Source organism: Protopterus annectens, chromosome 7.part1 (genome assembly GCF_019279795.1).
Source record: "Protopterus annectens isolate FY-2018-M chromosome 7.part1, PAN1.0, whole genome shotgun sequence".
Taxonomy (NCBI): domain Eukaryota; kingdom Metazoa; phylum Chordata; order Ceratodontiformes; family Protopteridae; genus Protopterus; species Protopterus annectens.
The window spans coordinates 482,807,920-482,829,216 of NC_056740.1; the positions used below are offsets into that span (position 1 = coordinate 482,807,920).

Here is a 21,297-nt window from a genome sequence, read left to right on the forward strand (position 1 = left end):
GTACTGGGCATCACCAGTTTGTTAGTTGGGTAGTACTGGGCATCATCAGTTTATTAGTTCAGTGGTACTGGGCATCACCACTTTGTTAGTTCGGGGGTACTGGGCATCACCAGTTTGATGGTTGTGGGCATCGCCAGGTTTAGTTCTGTGGTACTGGACATCACCAGTTTTAGTTCGGTGGTACTGAGCATCACCAGTTTGTTGGTTTGGGGGTACTGTGCATCATCAGTTTGTTAGTTGGGGGTACTGGGCATCACCAGTTTGTTGGTTGGGGGTACTGGGCATCATCAGTTTGTTGGTTGGGGTTGCTGGGCATCATCAGTTTGTTGGTTCGGGGATACTGGACATCACCAGATTTTTGACTCAGGGGGTACTTGGCATCACCAGTTTGTTGGTTCAGGGTTACTGGGCATCACTAGTTTGTTGGTTTGGCCTGGATTTCAGAGAACAGGTAAGTACCCCTATTTGGAAACATTTTCCCCCCTTTGCCTTTTTGTTCATGGAATAGGATTTTTTTTTTTTCGCCATCAGAGTAGGTGTCAAGTTTTTAAAATTAAAAGTACTTTTCTTGTAGGAAGTAAATTCCTCATAAAGACTTTCACATTCAGTATGTGTTTTGCTTAGGAGAGGACTCCCAACATTGCCTCCTCTCCTTATTGTGTTAGGTTGAACCAAAAAGTCATTAGGCAGAGAGTAAAATCTCTCCAAGACTGTGAATGACAAAAAGCTGTGTGCCATGTGCAGGGCTGCCGCAGCATCGGTCAAGTCATCAGGAATGACCTACTTTTTATTATGTATTTATTTATTCATTTTTATTTATTCTTTGACTGGGGTAGTCCCACTAGGCTAGCCGCCTCTTCTCAGGGGAGACCCGAGGTGGTATTTATATTACAAGGGGAAATTTGGCTAGGGCAACAGGGAACTTCACCTTCTCTTTTCAGTACGTGATATGATTTAAGGTAATAAAGTACTCATAAGGATTGGACAGATTGGCTTACCAAGTCCTACCTGTGAGCATCCCTATGCAAATGATTATGGATCTCACATCCTATCAGCTTTCTACATTCAGAATAGTGGAAAGGCCCCCTCATGCAAATGACGATGGGTCTAGAATCCTGTAAGACATCTTCATTCTGAGCAGGTGAAAAGCCAATCAGGTGGGACTGGATTTTCCCAGTGTGCATTGTCCCCTCTGTAACAGTATATACAGTAGCATCATGATTACCGAATGTTCAGATGTAAGAAGTGAAGCTGAAGAAGTCTACAAGGACGAAAGTGCTTATCCCAATAAAATCTATAAAAGGATTGATTAGAGTCGTAGGTTCATAGGTTGTTACTAGGCAAATGACCACTAGGGCTCTTACAAGCCTAGTCGCGCACCTCAAACCATTTGGGTCCTAAATATCATATGGGGGCATGCTAGTAGGCAGATAGTTAAGGATTTGTGTGTGGGGGTGTTAGGATAATACTGTTCTTATTGATGGCTTCTGTCTATAAGGGACATGGGGGCTAGATTGGGATAAAAGTATGGTTTCCCATCCATTTGTTGAGATTTTGTTTGAACAGGGTCATGGATGAACTCTTGAATCAGTTTCCTTTTTGAAGAAGGAGAATTTAGGACAGGATTTATTTTGTTTTTAGAAATAAAATTATTTAGATGAAGGGATTGCTGTAAATACTTGGACTGATGACAGTACTGCATTGGAATTTCAACAGGTGCCATGGGATCTTTTACATCCACCTGATTTACCAGTATCTCAAACATATGAGCCTTGGTTTAACTCAACCAAATGATAGCACATTCAGGAATACAAAAGTCTCCCTGTACACTGCCCTGCAGTGTTAGCAGTCCATCTACCTGGTGTGGGAATAGAACCCACAGCCTTCTGTACCAAATGGCGTGTGTGCTACCTGTTGCAGCACTGACACTGATGTCTGCTTAAAAAGATAGACAGTCACCCATGAGAATAGGGGTCCTGAGTGGCTGACAACATGCCTACTGAGTTCCAAGTCCTTAGTAGGCTTGATGGTGTTGAGTCCATTGAGTCATCTTTACAGCCTCCTGATATTGATGCCTACATTGACTGAGGCCTCTGGTAATGCCCCTCAGGATGCTGGCCATACTCTGAGTAAATCACATACTCCAGATTTGAAGCCAATTTGTCATTCTGCATGCATCCTGTGGTTGTCTAGTTTTAGTTCCTCTATTATGATGACTAAAGTGAGGATGGAATACCCTTAGTTTTTGTACATGAGAATGACTTTGGTTTGAACATGAAAGTCCTTGGTGTCTGGCTGTGACTAGAGACTTCTGAGGTCATGACTACTCCCAAACACAGGGCTAATACATCCAAACATTAGAAATCAACCATCCGGCATATATGGACCAGAATGAACTGTGTGGGCTTCTCCCCTCCCTGGCCCCTTCCCAAAATTTGATGACATTATCGCAAGACATTTTTTTAAGAGCCTGCATCCGCCAGCAGAGCAAAGCAGGCAAACTGGCTTATGTGGGCTAGATGTTTTTTTCCTTTCTCTTGCATATCATACACCAAGGACATATAATTTTCTGATTTCCTCGCCAGAGGATTTCTCATCTGGGAACACCCTAACTGTATGAAAAATTTTCTTCCAGTGGGAAGCTAAGGATTAATATTATAGCTAACTGTCATCATGGCTTTAGGCCATTTCATAGTACCACCACAACTCTCCTATCTTTAACCGACTCCATCTTTAGAAACCGTAATAACAACTTCCTCTCATCAGCACTCTTTATTGATCTGTCAAAAGCCTTTGACATGATAAACCACCCCCTGCTCACATATACTCTTGAATCCCTTTCTCTAGATACCAGAGCTGTTCTCTGGTTCAAGTCCTACCTTACCAATAGGCAACAAGCAGTCCTCCGGGAGAGTAAACTATCTTCCCACCTGCCAGTCTCCCTAGGAGTCCCACAGGGCTCTATTCTAGGTCCACTTCTTTTCTCTTTATTCATCAATGACCTTCATTTAGCAATCCCTCAAGCCACCTGCATACAATATGCAGACGATTCCACGCTCATATGTTCTGCCAACTCCACATCCGAACTACAATCTCTAACCCAGAAAGTATTTAACATAGTTGAGGCATGTTTCTTGAAACTTTGCCTCCTTTTGGACGCCAAAAAAAACAAGCTCTTGCTCTGTGCACCTAACATTAAGTACCCCCCCCTATAAATTTCTCCATCAAATCAAATAACGGCACCCTTATAATCCCCGATATTGCCACCAAACTGTTAGGAATCACAATTGACAATAACCCTACCTTTGATAACCGTATGAATAACACTATTAAAACCGTTAATAGAAAATTGGTCTCCTTATATAGAATAAAACCTTTCTTAACAGCAACAGCCAGAACTACAATTGCCCACTCCCATCTAATCTAAACTCTTCTTTATGCTTCCCCCATTTATACCAACCTAAAGAAAAAATATCTCACTAAACTAGCTAACTCTTATAATAATATTGCCAGGTTTGCCACTGGGAACCCATTTAGAACTCACCACGGTCAGAACCTACAGCAGCTCGACTGGCTTGAACTAAAAAACTTACTGATACTTTCCCAACTTACCATTGTCCATAGGATATTCTACCAACCTAACAACACACTGATACTTTCTAACATTATTACCCCCTATACAAACCACAATTCCTTACGCTCTTCTAGTAAACTACTGGTTAGCATTAGCAAGTCTATTAACTTGGCAGGTGACTCCTTGTTCTCTAATACCGCTGGAAAATATTGGAACCTGTTGCCATCAGATCTAACTTTACTTCCCTCCTTTCCACTCTTTAAACAAATTCTCAAAAACATCCCAAAATGCACTGGTTATGCCCCTGCTGCTACCCTGACTAACCTTCTGCTTTCTCTATTTTCTATCTCCATACTGCCTCCCTTCACCAGTCAAAATTGTTTACCCCTCAAGGAGAAGCAACTGTCTTAAAATTTTGATACAACTAGGTGATGAACTAAACTTTTATGTATTGTAAACTACCTCAGATACCTTGCTAAGAGTGTCTTGTCCTGTTTGCGTAAGTGTTTCACAAATAGTATAATGTTTTTCTTTTACACTATTGCTCTCTGATTACTTTTAACATGATTTCTCTCTATATTTGTGCATGATAATTTTTGTTTCTTTTTGTTTGTATTGTACTGTGTGGAGCTTTTCTCCCCGTGCCTCTGCTGAAAATGGAAATATATCCAGCTGGACTAGCCCAGTTAACAAATGTAAAATAAAATAAGTAAAATAAAAAATAATACTCCGATGCCTGGAAAAGCGTAGAGTGTCTGGGTTTACCAGCAACACAACCCTTAGTTATTCATCCAGTGACCATGCACCTCTGAGCCACATTCTCAGACCCCTGCTTTCAGGAATCCTGACCATTTTTATAGGGTTGTAGATTTCTAGAAATATCTCTATAAAAACACATTTGCTGATTTAGTCATTTTGTCCACAAATTCAAGCAAATGATTTGCTGAAGCCTCAACCAAGAATCTTACTCCCAATGAAAAGGAAAGCAGAGTAGTTGACTGGTGTGGGAAGAAATGATATATCTCTGCAGTCCTAGGTTCAGGGCCCTGAACCGCCAAACTCACTGATATATCTCTGCAGTCCTAGGTTCAGGGCCCTGAACCGCCAAACTCACTGATATATCTCTGCAGTCCTGGCTTCAGGGCCCTGAACCACCAAACTCACTGATATATCTCTGCAGTCCTAGGTTCAGGGCCCTGAACCACCAAACTCACTAATATATCTCTGCAGGCCTAGGTTCAGGGCCCTGAACCGCCAAACTCACTGATATATCTCTGCAGTCCTAGGTTCAGGGCCCTGAACCGCCAACCTCACTTGTCTATCTCTGCAGTCCTGGGTTCAGGGCCCTGAACTGCCAAACTCACTGATATATCTCTGCAGTCCTAGGTTCAGGGCCCTGAACCACCAAACTCACTGATATATCTCTGCAGTCCTAGATTCAGGGCCCTGAACTGCCAAACTCACTGATATATCCCTGCAGTCCTAGGTTCAGGGCCCTGAACTGCCAAACTCACTGATATATCTCTGCAGTCCTAGGTTCAGGGCCCTGAACCACCAAACTCACTGATATATCTCTGCAGTCCTAGATTCAGGGCCCTGAACCGCCAAACTCACTGATATATCTCTGCAGTCTTAGGTTCAGGGCCCTGAACTGCCAAACTCACTGATATATCTCTGCAGTCCTAGGATCAGGGCCCTGAATGGCCAAACTCACTTATATATCTCTGCAGTCCTAGGTTCAGGGCCCTGAACTGCCAAACACACTGATATATCTCTGCAGTCCTAGGTTCAGGGCCCTGAACTGCCATACTCACTGATGTATCTCTGCAGTCCTAGGTTCAGGGACCTGAACCACCAAACTCACTAATATATCTCTGCAGGCCTAGGTTCAGGGCCCTGAACCGCCAAACTCACTGATATATCTCTGCAGTCCTAGGTTCAGGGCCCTGAACCGCCAAACTCACTGATATATCTCTGCAGTCCTAGGTTCAGGGCCCTGAACCGCCAAATTCACTGATATATCTCTGCAGTCCTAGGTTCAGGGCCCTGAACCGCCAACCTCACTTGTCTATCTCTGCAGTCCTGGGTTCAGGGCCCTGAACTGCCAAACTCACTGATATATCTCTGCAGTCCTAGGTTCAGGGCCCTGAACCACCAAACTCACTGATATATCTCTGCAGTCCTAGATTCAGGGCCCTGAACTGCCAAACTCACTGATATATCCCTGCAGTCTTAGGTTCAGGGCCCTGAACCGCCAAACTCACTTATATATCTCTGCAGTCCTAGGATCAGAGCCCTGAACGGCCAAACTCACTTATATATCTCTGCAGTCCTAGGTTCAGGGCCCTGAACTGCCAAACTCACTGATATATCTCTGCAGTCCTAGGTTCAGGGCCCTGAACTGCCATACTCACTGATGTATCTCTGCAGTCCTAGGTTCAGGGCCCTGAACTGACAAACTCACTGATATATCTCTGCAGTCCTAGGTTCAGGGCCCTGAACTGCCCAACTCACTGATATATCTCTGCAGTCCTAGGTTCAGAGCCCTGAACTGCCAAACTCACTGATATATCTCTGCAGTCCTAGGTTCAGGGCCCTGAACCGCCAAACTCACTGATATATCTCTGCAGTCCTAGGTTCAGGGCCCTGAACCGCCAAATTCACTGATATATCTCTGCAGTCCTAGGTTCAGGGCCCTGAACCACAAAACTCACTGATATATCTCTGCAGTCCTAGGTTCAGGGCCCTGAACCGCCAAACTCACTGATATATCTCTGCAGTCCTAGGTTCAGGGCCCTGAACTGCCAAACTCACTGATATATCTCTGCAGTCCTAGGTTCAGGGCCCTAAACTGCCACACTCACTGATATATCTCTGCAGTCCTAGGTTCAGGGCCCTGAACCACCAAACTGACTGATATATCTCTGCAGTCCTAGGTTCAGGGCCCTGAACCGCCATACTCACTGATATATCTCTGCAGTCCTAGGTTCAGGGCCCTCAACTGCCAAACTCACTGATATATCTCTGCAGTCCTAGGTTCCGGGCCCTCAACTGCCAAACTCACTGATATATCTCTGCAGTCCTAGGTTCAGGGCCCTGAACCGCCAAACTCACTGATATATCTCTGCAGTCCTAGTTTCAGGGCCCTGAACCACCAAAACTCACTGATATATCTCTGTAGTCCTAGGTTCAGGGCCCTGAACCGCCAAACTCACTGATATATCTCTGCAGTCCTAGGTTCAGGGCCCTGAACTGCCAAACTCACTGATATATCTCTGCAGTCCTAGGTTCAGGGCCCTGAACCACCAAACTCACTGATATATCTCTGCAGTCCTAGGTTCAGGGCCCTGAACTGCCAAACTCACATGCTAAAGTTCCAGGGGACCTTTCTATTCCAAATTAAGGACAAGACCGAGGAGACAGAGGACGAGTGCCTGAGATATAAAGTGCTGATTGTTATGTATCTTCTCTTCCCAGGTTGGCAGACACTCTGCCAAGTACAGTTCTGAAGCAGTGGATACACCAAGAAGGGTAGCAGCATGCTGGCTGACAGCACAACCCTGTCAGATCATGTGTAAGCACAGTTACTCTGTGTCCCATTACAAAAGGAGCCACTCTTTGGACACTTTATTTAGGAGGTGTTTAAGATGCTGGAGGTAAGGGGGAAGATAATGCAGTCAGTTAAACAGCTGTTATACTCCCCATATGGTAGATTGTACCCCACTAAAACCTGGCCTTTACACTGGAGGCAAGGCAACTATAGACAACCAAAAGGGAAGAAAGGCCAGTTCAAAAGAAAATGACAAAACTGACAAGAAAAGGAAGTCTCGGAGCCTCAGTTCTAGGATACTACAAAGGCTCAGCTGTGGCACAACAACTCTTTCTTTTCCCCACCCCTTAAACCATAGCCACTCCTTCCCCCTTCCTAAGTATATCTCTTCAAATATCTATACTCAAAAATATAAGGTTCTCTGAAAATATTTTTAAAAGATGAACAAAAAATCAAACAAAATTCTCGTCTTAAGTGTTTTGAGACATGGTTTGAAGCTTCATTTAGGAAAAACACACCAAGGTTTGCATTTTACCATTAATAACAAGTGAACACAGATTGAAGCACTGAAGCAAGTCCATGTTACCAAGCCTTCTAAATCAATGGGCTAGTAAGAGAGAGAGAGAGAGAGGTACAAAGCAGGAAAAGAGTACAAGGTTTTACTTAAAACTGTTTTTTAGTTCCAAGAAAAGATGGTACTTGATGGCCTGTTTTAGACTTATCAAGGCTAACCAAGTTTCTTCTGGATCCAGAGTTCAAAATGTTAACTTTGTAGGCCCTCCTGCCCCTCCTCTTCCCTCAGTCCTTTATAAGTGTAGACCTGAAGGATGTCTTCCTCTAAATAGTCACTGATGCAACAGATAGGTGGTCCCTTAGATTCAAACCATCGGTAATGAGGGTATGATCAGCTGATCACTTACCAGTTTGCTTCCTTGCACTTTATTTTGGCTGCTGCAGCCAGGATGTTCACGGTGTACCTGTCTCTAACAATTGCTTATAGAAGGGCCAAGGGCATTCACATTTACTCTTTCCAAGATGACTGCTTTATTCAAGCTCCACCTGCAGAGGAGACACCGACAACCCTGCAGTTCACCCTGACCTGCTTCAGGACTCTATCACTGGTTCAGAATGTTTCAAAATCACAGCAAGTTCCCACCCTTCAGTTCCAGTCCAGAAAGTATTTCTTCTCTCTCAGAAGATTATTTTCTTGACCTTGTCTTTTTCTACCATAGAAAAGAAGAATCGGGTCACAACCAGAGAATTACTCAGGACACTGAAGGACATGGCCTCCTGATGGTGTCCCTGGCAATACATTACATATCCTTCCTCAAATTCGCAGCCGAAGGAATTGCTCTTCCAATTAGCATCGTGATTAACTGATCCTTGCAAGAGTCATACGTTCCCAAACTCTGGCATTCAGCCTACATTATGCCACTTCATAAAGGAGGGAAAAACAACTCCATTTCTAACTTCCGCTCTATAGCCCTACTCTCTCCAATATCTAAAATTCTAGAGAAATGTGTCCACTACCAACTTTTTCCCTACTTAATGGAGAATCAGTTACTTACACCCACCCAACACGGTTTCCATCCAGGCCACAGCACCATAACTGCCCTACTTTCCTTCTTAGAAACAGTTAATCAAGCCCGAGATTCTGGACTTTTTGTATCCACTGTTCTGCTAGACCTATCTAAAGCCTTTGACACCATCTCCCATACACACCTACTCTTCCACCTCTCCAGCCTTAATCTTTCCACTAATACTCTTTCCTGGTTCTCCAGTTACCTCTCTGACAGATCTCAGGCTGTCAGATGGAAGAACTCTACCTCCTCCTTCTTACCTACTCCTACCGGCATTCCTCAGGGATCCATCCTCGGTCCCATACTTTTCAACATCTTCATAAACAACCTTCACACTGCTCTCCCTGACTCAACAGTCATCCAATACGCTGATGACTCTATCATAGTCTGTGCCGCCCCCAATTTTTCTGAACTTCTCTCCAAAACACAAACAGCTTTTTCCACTACAAAAAACTGGATGCACCAAAACCACCTCTCCCTCAACTCCAATAAATCCAAAATACTAATTTTCCTCCCTACCAAGGCTTCCTCCTTTGACAAAAAGACTTTCAACATCCTCAGCCAAACCAACACCCCTATAGAAGTAGTACCCTATGCTAAACTCCTTGGCATAACCATTGTGAGCATGCTTACATTCGACCTCCACATTCAACAAAACATAAAAAAAACACCAAAAGTTAGGTATGCTGTACAGGTATAATCTATTTCTTTCAAAATCCTCTAGGCAAACCTTCGTTACCTCCTACCTCCTTCCCTCTCTACTTTATGGGGCTCCTCTTCTAACTAATCCGTCTGCCTCCCTCTCCTCTAAACTTGAAGCTTGCTATAATAAAATCTCTAAATTCGCCACTAAATCCAAAAACTCAACCCACCACTGCCTCTCCCTTCAATCTCTAAACTGGCTAGAACTCCCAAACCACCTTGACTATCTCCAACTAACAACCACTCATAAATTAATATTCTACCCAGAAAAATGCCATGCTCTATCCAACATCCTTCCCCCTCATATCCCCAACCGATCATTAAGATCTGAACAAAATCTAATCTCCATCCCCAGACCTAAACATCCCGCCGGCCAGCAACTACTATCCTTCTCTCTAGGTAGGAAATGGAACTCTCTCCCTCCTTCTCTTAGAACCATACCTAACACAGAATACTTTAAAACCCAACTTTTCTTACACCTGTCTTCAAAATGGAAATGTTCTTGCTTTCACCCTACATAATTCCAAGGTTCCTGTAGACTGAGTCCCTGTACTCCTGCACCTTTATGCACGCTAATTCTAGCTAAATGTTTTTAGTGACTCTTAACTTCACTGTAAGGATGAAAACATTGAAAATTTTGCAAATTATTTGTACAAGAAAAGATGGTACTTGATGGCCTGTTTTAAGCATTTGCTGTGTTCTTCTTTGTATTCTTGTTGTATGTACATTCTATTGTAAATCTGCATTTGCAGTGTTCTTGCTGTGTGTACATTCTTTTGTATTCTTCTCATACATTGTATTGGTTGTACTGCCTTTGGAGCTTTTCTCCCCGGGCCTCCACTGAAAATGGGTTCTTCTTGGCCCAGTGGACTTCCCCAGTAATCAAACTGAAATAAATAAATAAAATAAATAAAAATGTGGTGGCATTTGAGGAAAACGTGCCATCATGCCCACTCCTTACAGTCCCCCATTCTGTGGCTGTTTGGTATCACAAAGGAGCACTCATGGTGAGTATAGCAGGTGAAGCTCAGTCATGGAGTCCCATTTAAGCAATTCCCAGACACCCATACAATTTGTACAGACTCCTCTGACATGCTCAGAGGACCTACACAGAGGGTCGAGGATTCAAAGGACTTGGAAAAAAACTAGGAAAATACATTTTTGTCCTTCAGATGTAATGTTAAACAGAGGTCCCATCAGCTGGAGTTGGTGAGAATTCAAATGGATTTAATTGATTCCATGGCACATATCAAAAAGTGTAGGGGTCCTTTATTTTTATACAAAAATAAGTTTTATTTACAACATATTTATTTATTTACAATTGCACAAATATAAAGATATGCAAACATAGTTACACATATTCATAATTTCCTTTACAGTCATACTAAATTTTTATCCTTGTTAGACCCCAACTCCTTTTTTCATAACCCCATCTAATTGTACTTAATATTGTTGCTAAAATCCATTTACCATTAAACATAATTTAATTTATTCTTTCATTCCACGTGACCCATATGACATAAAATAACTATCTATTCTTTTAACATATTTATTTATTGACATTTGTTAACCGGGTTAGTCCAGTTGAGCCAGAAGCCCATTTTCAGTGGAGACCCGAGGAGAAAAGCTCCAATACATGTCTTGATAATGAATTCAATAAAAACATGCTGTTTAACATAATAATACATAGTAGCTGTAGTGAAAAAATGCATAAAAGGTGATGTTATGAACAAGACAAGCAAAGATTGGAATAAATAACACAGCTTCAGAGTTTGCAATTTACAAGAAGTGGGTGTAACTGACAGAAAATGCAGCATTGATTTACTTAAGGGAGAAACATCTCTAGGCTGTCAGCAGACTAAAAATTAAGATTGTGTCGTTAGCAATCAAATTATGATTGAGTCGTTAGTAATCAAATTATGATTGAGTCGTTAGTAATCCAAGGACAGTGTAGGAGGAGAATAGACTAGTTAAAAGTGAAAATTGAGATTTTGTAGTAGTATAGTGCAGTGGAACAAACCTCAAGTTTACATAGTGTGTAAATGCACAGTATATAGAGGGAAGATAGGATGTAAATATCATTGAGTAGAGAGAGTAAATCGGAGAAGAAAGGGTAAAAGGAAGAGATATAAGTATTATATAGGCAGGAGGGTAGACAGATGAGAGTGGGTAGACAGTTGTATGACATAATGTTGGGAAGGGATGGGGGTTTTAGGTAGGATCCTGACCTGGACAGATCCATGAATCTAGAAATAGTAGTTTTAGTTGCTTTTTGAAATGGTTACTGTTAGTGGTAGTTCTAATGTCAGTGGGTAGTCTATTCCAGGCTATGGAGACATTATGGTTATATAGAGATTTCCCTATGTTTTTGTTTGGCTTATGAATGGCTAGCAATGTTTGATTGGAGCTTCTGAGAGATCTGGAGGGGGTATAGAAAGAGGCCAATGATGAGAGGGAGGGGCAGGCTGCAGGTTTATATAGGATGGAGTGAGTGATTTGGAGTTCTGCTAAAAGTAGTTGCTTGGGGAATTCAGGCCAATGGAGTTGTTTCAGTGATATACAATGGTGAGATCTGTAGGGTAGGCCAGTGGCAAATTTGGCGATTTTATTGTAGGTTTGCTCTAATTGGGTGATTAAGGTGGTTTGAAGGTTTGTGAGAATGGGACCAGCATAGAGAATGCCAGGTAGGAGGTAAGCTCTTGCTAGGGATAGCTTAGTTTCTGGTGTAAGGAATTTTTTGTTGCGCTGTAGTAGTCGCAATTTTTGATGGGTCTTCTTTATGGTCTGGTGGACATGGTGGTCAGATTTAAGCTGGTCATCTATAATGGTGCCAAGGAGTTTTGTAGTAGGACCAGCTGTGATAATAGTATTATCAGGAGAGGAGAGGGAGAAGGTAGGTTTATGAATTGAGGGTGCATTAGGAAGGAAGAGTAAAAGTTTTGTTTTCTTAGGGTTTAGGATAAGCTGGTTATCACTGAGCCATTTTTCAATTAAATTGAAGGTGTCTTGAGTATGGGAAAGTAGCTAAGATAAGTTATTTGAGGATGTGATAAGTGTAGAGTCATCAGCATACTGGATAAGAGTAGAGTGGTTGCAGGCAGAATAAAGGTTGTTGGTAAAGATATTGAACAGAAGGAGGCCTAGGATGGAGCCCTGTGGAACCCCTGTATTTACAGGTAGGAAGGGGGAGCAAGAAGTAAGCCATCGGACAGATTGTAGTCTATTAGAGAGGTAGCTGGAGAATGACTGTACTGAGGAATGAGAGAGGTTAAGATCAGTCAGTTTGAAAGACGTTTAGTGTGGGATACTGTATCAAAAGTTTGGATAGATCTAGGAAGAGACATGATACAACTTGTTTATTGTCTCTGGCCTGTGCAACAGCCTGTGTGAAAGAGAGGAGAGCAGTAGCAGTACTGTAGTTGGGCCGGAAACCATGTTGTGTGGGAGTTAAGAGGTTTTCCTGTATAAGGTAGTTAAGGAGTTGAATGTGGACACACTTTTCTAGAATTTTTGAAAGAGGAGAATGCATGGCAATTGGGCAGAAGTTAGAGGGGTCTGTGGAGTTACCTCCTTTGTGCAGTGGTATGGTAAAGAAGGACTTCCGTATGTCAGGTACTGTGTTTTCTTGAATTGATATTTTAATAAGTAAAGGGATAGGAAAAGCACTGGAGTCAGCTGCTAGTTTGAGGAAGAGAGGGGGTAGTTTGTCAGCTGATGTGGAACAAGGTTTTATTTTATGGAGAAGAGCTTTGATATAGGAGGTGGAAACAGGTTTAAGGAGGAAAGAGGTCTTATTACTTTTTGTAGAGTGGGTGTAGAGAGGGGTGAACAGGTGTTTTGTTCAGGGTGAGTTGTTTTTGGATGGTATCTATGAAGTAGTTACTGAGGAGGGTTGCTGTCTCAAGAGGTGAATTGTTTGGAAAGAGGTTAGAAGTGGAGGGGTTGCCGGGGTGTAGAATTTTATTTATGGTGGACCAGAATTTTTTAGGGTTGGAGAGGTGATTGGCTTGAGCTAAATTATAGAAGCTTTTCTTGTCTTGATGCACTCATTTTTAGTGAGGTTTCTAAGCTCTTTTTAGCATTGTAGAAAGGCTGAGGATTTGGTTTTCTGCCAGGCTTTCCATATACTGTCTCTTTTGTGCATGAGAGAGCGTTTTTCTCAAGATAACCAAGGTGCATGGTTGGCTTTAATTCTGATTTTTCTTTGGGGGGGCAACTGAGTCTAAGATATTGAGGAAGGTTTGGTTAAATGCATCTATGGCTTCGCTAAGGGGGACGGAGTGAAGGAAGGACCAATTTATGGATGCAAGAGTAGAGTTAAAAGAGTCAGCACTGAAGGAAGATAGTTTATGGCAGTCCCTATAGAAATGGGATTTAGGTATTGTGACAGAGTATCTTTGAATGTAAATGGGAAGGTGGTCAATAAGGGAGTTAGGTAGGGTGTGGAGATTAAGGTAGAGATTAGAGTTGTTGGTGAGGATCCAGTCTAGGATGGAAGTGGTACCATAGCTTTATTAATTTGAGTAGGGCATGTGATAAGTGGTCTGAAACCACGGAGATTAATAGCTATGTTAGGTGGTCAAACATGAGCTTAGACCAGTCTATGTTGACATCTTCCAGAAGGATAGTTTCATGGGTGATGTTTTCAGTCAGCCAGGAAAGTATGTTTTCTAAAACAGGAATGTTATTTTCTGGTGGGATGTAAAGTGAGGCAATGGCAAACATTTTGTGGGAGTTTAAGTGACAGTTTAAAATTATTAGTTCTGCAGGGTGAAAGCTTGGTAGTGGTGTTTGTAAGGGGGAAGATTAAGAAAGCCTGAATAGAGAATAGCAACCCCACCACCTTTTTTAGTTTGTCTATCCAATCAAAATATGCTGTAGCCTGGAGGAAGTATCTCATTGTTGGCTATATGAGGTTTTAACCAGGTTTCTGTTACTGTTAGACTATGGGGAGAGTGCTGGGCTATCCAGGTAATATATATATTTATATATTATACCTATGTAATTTACTTCTATTCTTATAATATCCATATTTAGTCATATCCATGTTTATTTTATCCACTTCTTTTATATTTTCGAAAAAATCCTCTTCACATAGTTTTCCCCATAACATTTTTACTTTTTTACATTTCAAAAACACATATTCTGTAGTTTCTACTACTTGCTAATGTAAACATATTCTATCAGTTTTTACATAGCATATTTCCTTTTACTGGTAATTTGTCTATGACCAGTCTTCGCAAAAAAATTGTCATTGTATTTTCATTACAATGTTTGCTTCTTATTTTCATAGCTTTAATTTTTTTCATCTGTTAGATTTTTCCATGGTTTTACATAGTAATGTTTTATCATTGCATTTTTACCATACTTTTGTATCTTTTTCTATATCATCCATTTTTATTTTCCCCAAAAATGTTTTCTTTGTAACATTTTATTTCTACATTTATATACTCCTCTTCTTTTAATCTTTTTTATCATACCCCCAAAATTATCATGGTTATTAGTTTTACTACTAATCTGTCATCTTTTTCATTTATCCACTTTAACATTTTGTGCAAATTTAATGAAATGGCATATACCACTGGGTTAAGTAATTATACACCTCCTTACTCTTTATTTACATACAAAACTCCTCTTTATACTGGGCTTAATGTAGAATCCCATATAAATGAAAAAAAATCTGCAATAATCATTTTTCAAATACTGTTGGCAACATAAATACACTTGATAAGTATGCTGTTTTTCCCATCAGTACTGATTTTTGAATGATAATTTATATCATCTCCCAAAAGGACAGGTTTGTTTTATTTCTGCAGTTGTTTTTCCCATTGAATTCTGCTTACATCTTTATTCACAGATGTTATACCTAACAAGAAATTTAATTCATCATAAAATATATACACCCAGTCTTTACTATGTCACATAAACTTTTACTTTTCTCTGTATTTAAAGCAAACCTTATCACCTCTAGACACTCATTTGTGCAAATCAGTACTCCTTTATCCATATTTTGCTCTTTGCAGTTATTATAATGTCACCTGCATATGTTAACAGAACTGAAATTCTTAACCCTTCAAGTCGTATATACCCTGCCTCCTTCATTTTGTAATTCAATTCACATACTATCACATTCATAACTAATGCAAAGGATATACAAATCAGTGGACATCCCTGTCTTCCACCACTCTTTATATGTAGCTCTTGGCTTAACCAGACATTTACAAGTATTTTTACTTTACTATTACTATACACTGACCTACATAATTTCCTAACGTTCTCACTTATATTATATTCCTTCAATATTACCCATAAGTTTCATGTCTAATTGTATCAAATGCATTATTAAGGTCTCCTATTATGATTTTTTGCTTCTTCTTTTCTATTCATAATATCATCCACAGTTTTCTCTAACAATCATTAATAATTCTTGAAACCCCTTCCTCTTTATGCTATTTATACTATCTTCCATAATATTTTCCATTTTAGTTTAAAATCTCTTTTGTATTATTTTCATAAAGATCTTATAATTATTGTTATTCAATGCTATAATTTCCATTTCTTTAATAGTCTTCCATCTTCCTTTTTCCATATGAATTTAAGTATTACACTACATCATTCTTAATATATAACACCTTCATTTAACCACTTAAAAATATTTTTTCTGCCAATCCCTTAAGTTTTTATATATTTCATACCCTATTCTATCTGGTCTTGCAGCCAAATTTGCATGTATTTATCATTATACTTTATGTCATTTAAAACTCCTTTTCCAACTCTATTCTCTATTTCTGTTAACTTTTTTACTTTCCATGGTTTTTTCACTACCTTTTTCTGTAAACATTTCTTGTATATATTGTACTGCACTATTCTTAATTTTGGTGAGTTCTTTCTATTTTTCTGTTTACATTTTTATTTATCTCATTATGCTACCATATTTACTTACTAATCTGCTTAAGTATTTCAATACTTTTTCTCTTTTCCTTGTAAAAAATATTTTTGCTTGTATAACAATTGTTGTATCTTTTCTTGATTTCTTTCATACAATTCTTTTTCTTTGTCAAAGTACTTTATTTATTTGTTTGTTTATTTCACATTTGTTAACCGGGTTAGTCCAACTGAGTTTGCAAACAAACCCATTTTCAGTGGAGACCCAAGGGAAAAGCCCCAGCAAACATAAGTAAAGATAAAGTGACAATATACAAATATTAAATAACAATCACAATACAAAATAATTGTAAAAAAGAAAAGGTTATTATTTACATTGCATTGATAGTAAGCAACCCGTTTTCAGTGGAGATCCAAGGAGAAGGAGCCCCAGCAAACATAAGCAAAGATAAACATACAGGTCAAAAACTATTAAAAATAACAATGCAAATACGAAATGAATTATAAACAGAAAAAAAAAAGAAAAATTATGAACATTAAGGGTTGCACTGATAGCAGTGGTCTAAATTTACTACATATAAGGGTAAAAACAAAAAGATAATTGTTCAAAAGGAAGAAGATGTACAGAAATTGATAGGAAGTGAGGGGGGAAGATAAATAGTGTGGAGAATGGGGGGGAGAAAGGAGAGGGCTGTAGTAGGACTATAGTAGTAGAGCTGAGGGTTTAGGATGTTAGTTTAAGCAGAAGTTACTAACAGAGAAAGAAAGGAGATGCAAAAGACAGACTAAGACTACGTATGATCAAGATAATGCCATATTCACAACTTTCTATTATAATGTTCTAAATGTTCCAGTGCACCATTATATGTGCTTTTATGATTTTTTCTCTCTGCTTTTCTCACATTATATTGCCACAGTAAAAAAACAGTTTGTATATTTTTCCTTAAAATCGTCCACCATACAAACCAGTTTTTATACAATGTTCTCATAGTAATATGATATTTCCATAACAGTATTGCTAATCTGTTTCCTTCATCATTACATGCTTTCTCATTTATCCTTTTTATTCCTGTTTTATATATTCCGTGTTTTTCTTTATCTCATGCCATATTGCAAGATGATCAGAAAATCCTGTTTTAACTGCCTCCCTTTCTCCTATAACTAAACCTTATCATACTATAGAATAATATATGTCTATCCGATACCTACCTCTTTTGTAAGTCCGTGAATTTTTTATTCCAGAGTTTTAACTTACCACATCTTATAACTTCTGACATTTTTCTTATATGCCTGCTGAATCTAGCTTTGTTTGTATGCTTGTTATTTCCCTGGAATGCTAATTCCACCTAAAACGCAGCTTCTCAGCACTTCTGTGGATCCCTAGTGATATCTGCATTGCTTACTGTACTTATTTCCTTGCTTCGCTTGAAAGAAAGTTACTGTTTGTCGTTTTTGCATTTAAGTTACCTGTAACACATTGCACTTGCTCACTAAAGCAATTATAAGTCAGCACTAAAAATTAAAAGCACTACACCCTCGCTCCCCATTGGCCCTTGTTTTCAATTATAAAGGAATTCCCAATATTATTCTAGCATGTCCAAAGGTCAGTTGTCAATCTCCTCTCTGGTCCAGCTGGTGAATATGGGAATCTTGAGGCAATGTTACAACTGCCTCATGTACACAGACAACCCTCTCCTCCTCCCAACAAATTCCAACACATGTGAGAGATGCAACCATATAGCCAAACTGGAGGCTAAGCTCTCTCAACTCAGTACTGGCAAAAACCAGTCAGGAGGAGAAGGAAACCACACTCACTACAATTCCAGTCTCACATAGACCTACCACGACAGCAAACCAAACACATAATCACAAAAAACATACTGGAGGCTCTAAATAAAGATCTGCCTAAGCAGCAGAGACCTCCAAAGCAGACACCCAAGCAACCGCTACCCCAAAAAACACGTGCAACACATATCTCACAAAGCCAGTGTGCCGAACAGTCACAGCCCTTAAGGCTAAACAACACACCTGATACACTTGTAATAGGTGACTCTATCGTCAGGCACACTGACGTCCCGCTCACCAGGCTGAACAAGGAGAAGGTCACGGTGAGCAGCCTGTCTGGCGCTAGGATCCGCCACATAACACAAGCACTCAGGTCACTCCAAGGCAAGTACAAATATGACTCAGTCATTGTCCATGCTGGTGTGAATGACCTGAGACGTACCTCCCTGGACTACATGAAAAGAGACATAGAGGAGCTCTCTGAGCATGTAGCCCAGGCTGGTATGACCCTGACCTTGAGTAGCATCTTACCCTCACCAAGAATGATGCCACAGTATGAAGACAAGATGATCAATTTCAACAATTGGCTTAAGTATTGGTGTCATTCAAAAGGGATCCAATGCCTATCAGCTTGGGATGATATGCACGACAAGCCACGATGCTTTGCTAGGGACGGCTTGCACCTGTCACCCCTGGGCTTTCAGATATTGGCAAAGGCTCTTGCTACCCCCATAGTGCCTTTTTTAGGCAAGGCTCAAAAGACAAACCCACCTCCATAGGTATTACAAGGGATAAGAAACTAAGAGTAATGCTACTCAACGCTAGAAGTCTAAACCTCAAGATGCACGCACTTGAAACTCTCCTTAGCATGGAGAACATCGATATCTGTGCAGTAACAGAAACCTGGTTCAGGGGTCCCGAGAGCACCCCAGCACTACCAGGTTATACCTCATACCATGCTTTTTGGCCCCAAAACTTGGACTGAACCACAAAAGGAGGGGGAGTATCGATATTCATCAAAGATACCCACACCTCCAGGTTGGTGGCAAAGCACGAAGCATCAGAGACTATCCATGTGCAACTAACAGTGGGTAAAACTGCCTTCCAGTTTATAGCCTGCTACAGACCACCCTCCCAAACCCAGGAACCTCACTCGGCCTTCCTGAGAACACTGGAAAATATGAAGGTCTCTCCGAACACCATTATATTGGGCGACTTCAACTACCCAAACATAGATTGGGAGCATTACTCTAGCTCCAACACCCTTGCCCAAAGGTTCCTAGAATTCATAAACTCAAATGCTATGGAACAACTTGTTACCACTCCCACAAGAGGGGAAAACATACTGGACCTGATCATCACCAACATGGGGACTCTATGCTCCAGACCAGAAGTGTATCCCTCACTGGTAAGATCAGACCATAAACTGATCTCACTGGATATTCACATCCCGACCCCACCCCCTGCCCAGAAAACCACAGTGAAAAACTTCTCTAAAGCAAATTTCACACTCCTCAAAACCGAGGTGGAATCCTTCAAAGCCCCCGGGCCTGTGGAAAATACGGCCCAGACCGCAGAATCCTTTATAAATGCATTCTATGAACACCTTCAGGACTGCATGGATCATGCAATCCCAAATAAAACCAAGACCCAATCCTCCAAAGGAAGACGACCTGTCTGGTGGACCCCAGCCATAAACAAACTATACAATAGAAGGAGAAAGCTACTACATGATAGAGCAAAATCCCAAAAGGGAAGGCATCTCTGATCAGTATTAGCAAAAACTAAGGGCACTCATAAAATCGTCAAAGGCCAGCTTCGAGAGAAAAATTGAACAGGACACTAAGGATAATCACAAGGCTTTCTTTAGTTATGTTAGGAACCTGAGTGGGAATTCCCAGATATGCTCAGAATTAGTCCAAAATGGCAAAAAATACACTGATCCCACAGACATTGCCAACATCCTAGCTGACAGGTTCAGCGCAAACTTCTCCCGCCCCACCAAAGGGCAAATATCTATCGGAGGAGAGTGCTGCCCCGGTGAGATCTCAGATGCTCAGGTGGGAGGCGGCCTCTCCAAAGCAAAAAACACAGCATCAATGGGACCAGGCGGTGTCCCAGGCTGTGTCCTACATGAACTCCAAGAAGAGCTAAACCCAAACATAAAACTACTGTTCAATCTCAGCCTTACTACAGGATATGTACCCAAAGAGTGGCGTACAGCAACAGTGGTCCCTCTCCACAAAGGTGGTGCCTCAACGGACCCTGGAAACTATCGCCCCATAAGCCTGACTAGCTTGGTCTGCAAAGCTATGGAAAGGATCATCATGGACCTCATAAATAAAGATATTGGGGACCTACAGACACTGGATCCTACCCAGTTTGGCTTTGTTAAGGGCAGATCCTGCCTCTTAAACCTGGTTGACTTCTTTGAAACATTCACCAAGGCCATTGATGAAGGGAAGGTGGTCCACACAGCCTATCTGGACCTCGCAAAAGCCTTCGATACAATACCCCACTCGGGCATTATAGATAAGCTCACCAGCTTAAATATAAACCCCTATGTCACTAGATGGGTTGCAAACTGGCTCAAGGACAGAACCCACATGGTTAGAATTGCTGGAGCCATGTCAGACTCCAAACCAGTTACAAGTGGCGTCCCACAAGGCTCAGTCCTGGGACCTCTCTTGTTTGGTATATATTTCTCGGAGGTACAGGCCAACACGGAAGGACTGTGGCTGACCAAGTTCGCAGATGACTGCAAACTGGGCGCCATAATCGACTCTCCAGCCGACACAAGCATCCTCCAAAAGGGCCTCATAGAAACAGACAACTGGTGCCAGAGCCATGGCCTCAAGCTAAACGCCAAAAGTGTATAGTCATCCCCTTTGGCAAAAACAAAGTGCCCACAAATTACCACATAGGTGGTAATCCATTAAGTACAGAAGAAGTAATTAGGGACCTGGGGACCCAAGTTGATAGCAATCTCTCATTTGACAACCACGTGGCCAAAGTGGTTAGAAAAACATTTTATATAGCCCACCTAATCATGAAGGGATTCACATCTAGATTAGGGGAGGTCATCGTGCCTCTTTACTCATCCCTCATCAGGCCCATAATTGAGTACAATGCCCCTTTTGGGATGTACCTTACCAAACACCTGCAGCAACTGGAAAGACCCCAAAAGTACCTCACCAAGAGGATCAAAGGGCTCAAACAGA

General features: G+C 41.0%; 1 protein-coding gene across 1 annotated transcript in view; it reads left to right on the forward strand.

Annotated features, from left to right (window-relative positions):
• MON1A (MON1 homolog A, secretory trafficking associated) overlaps nt 1-21,297 on the forward strand; it is a 481,001-nt gene that overhangs the window by 280,122 nt on the left and 179,582 nt on the right. The gene's annotated exons all lie outside the window — the stretch shown is intronic.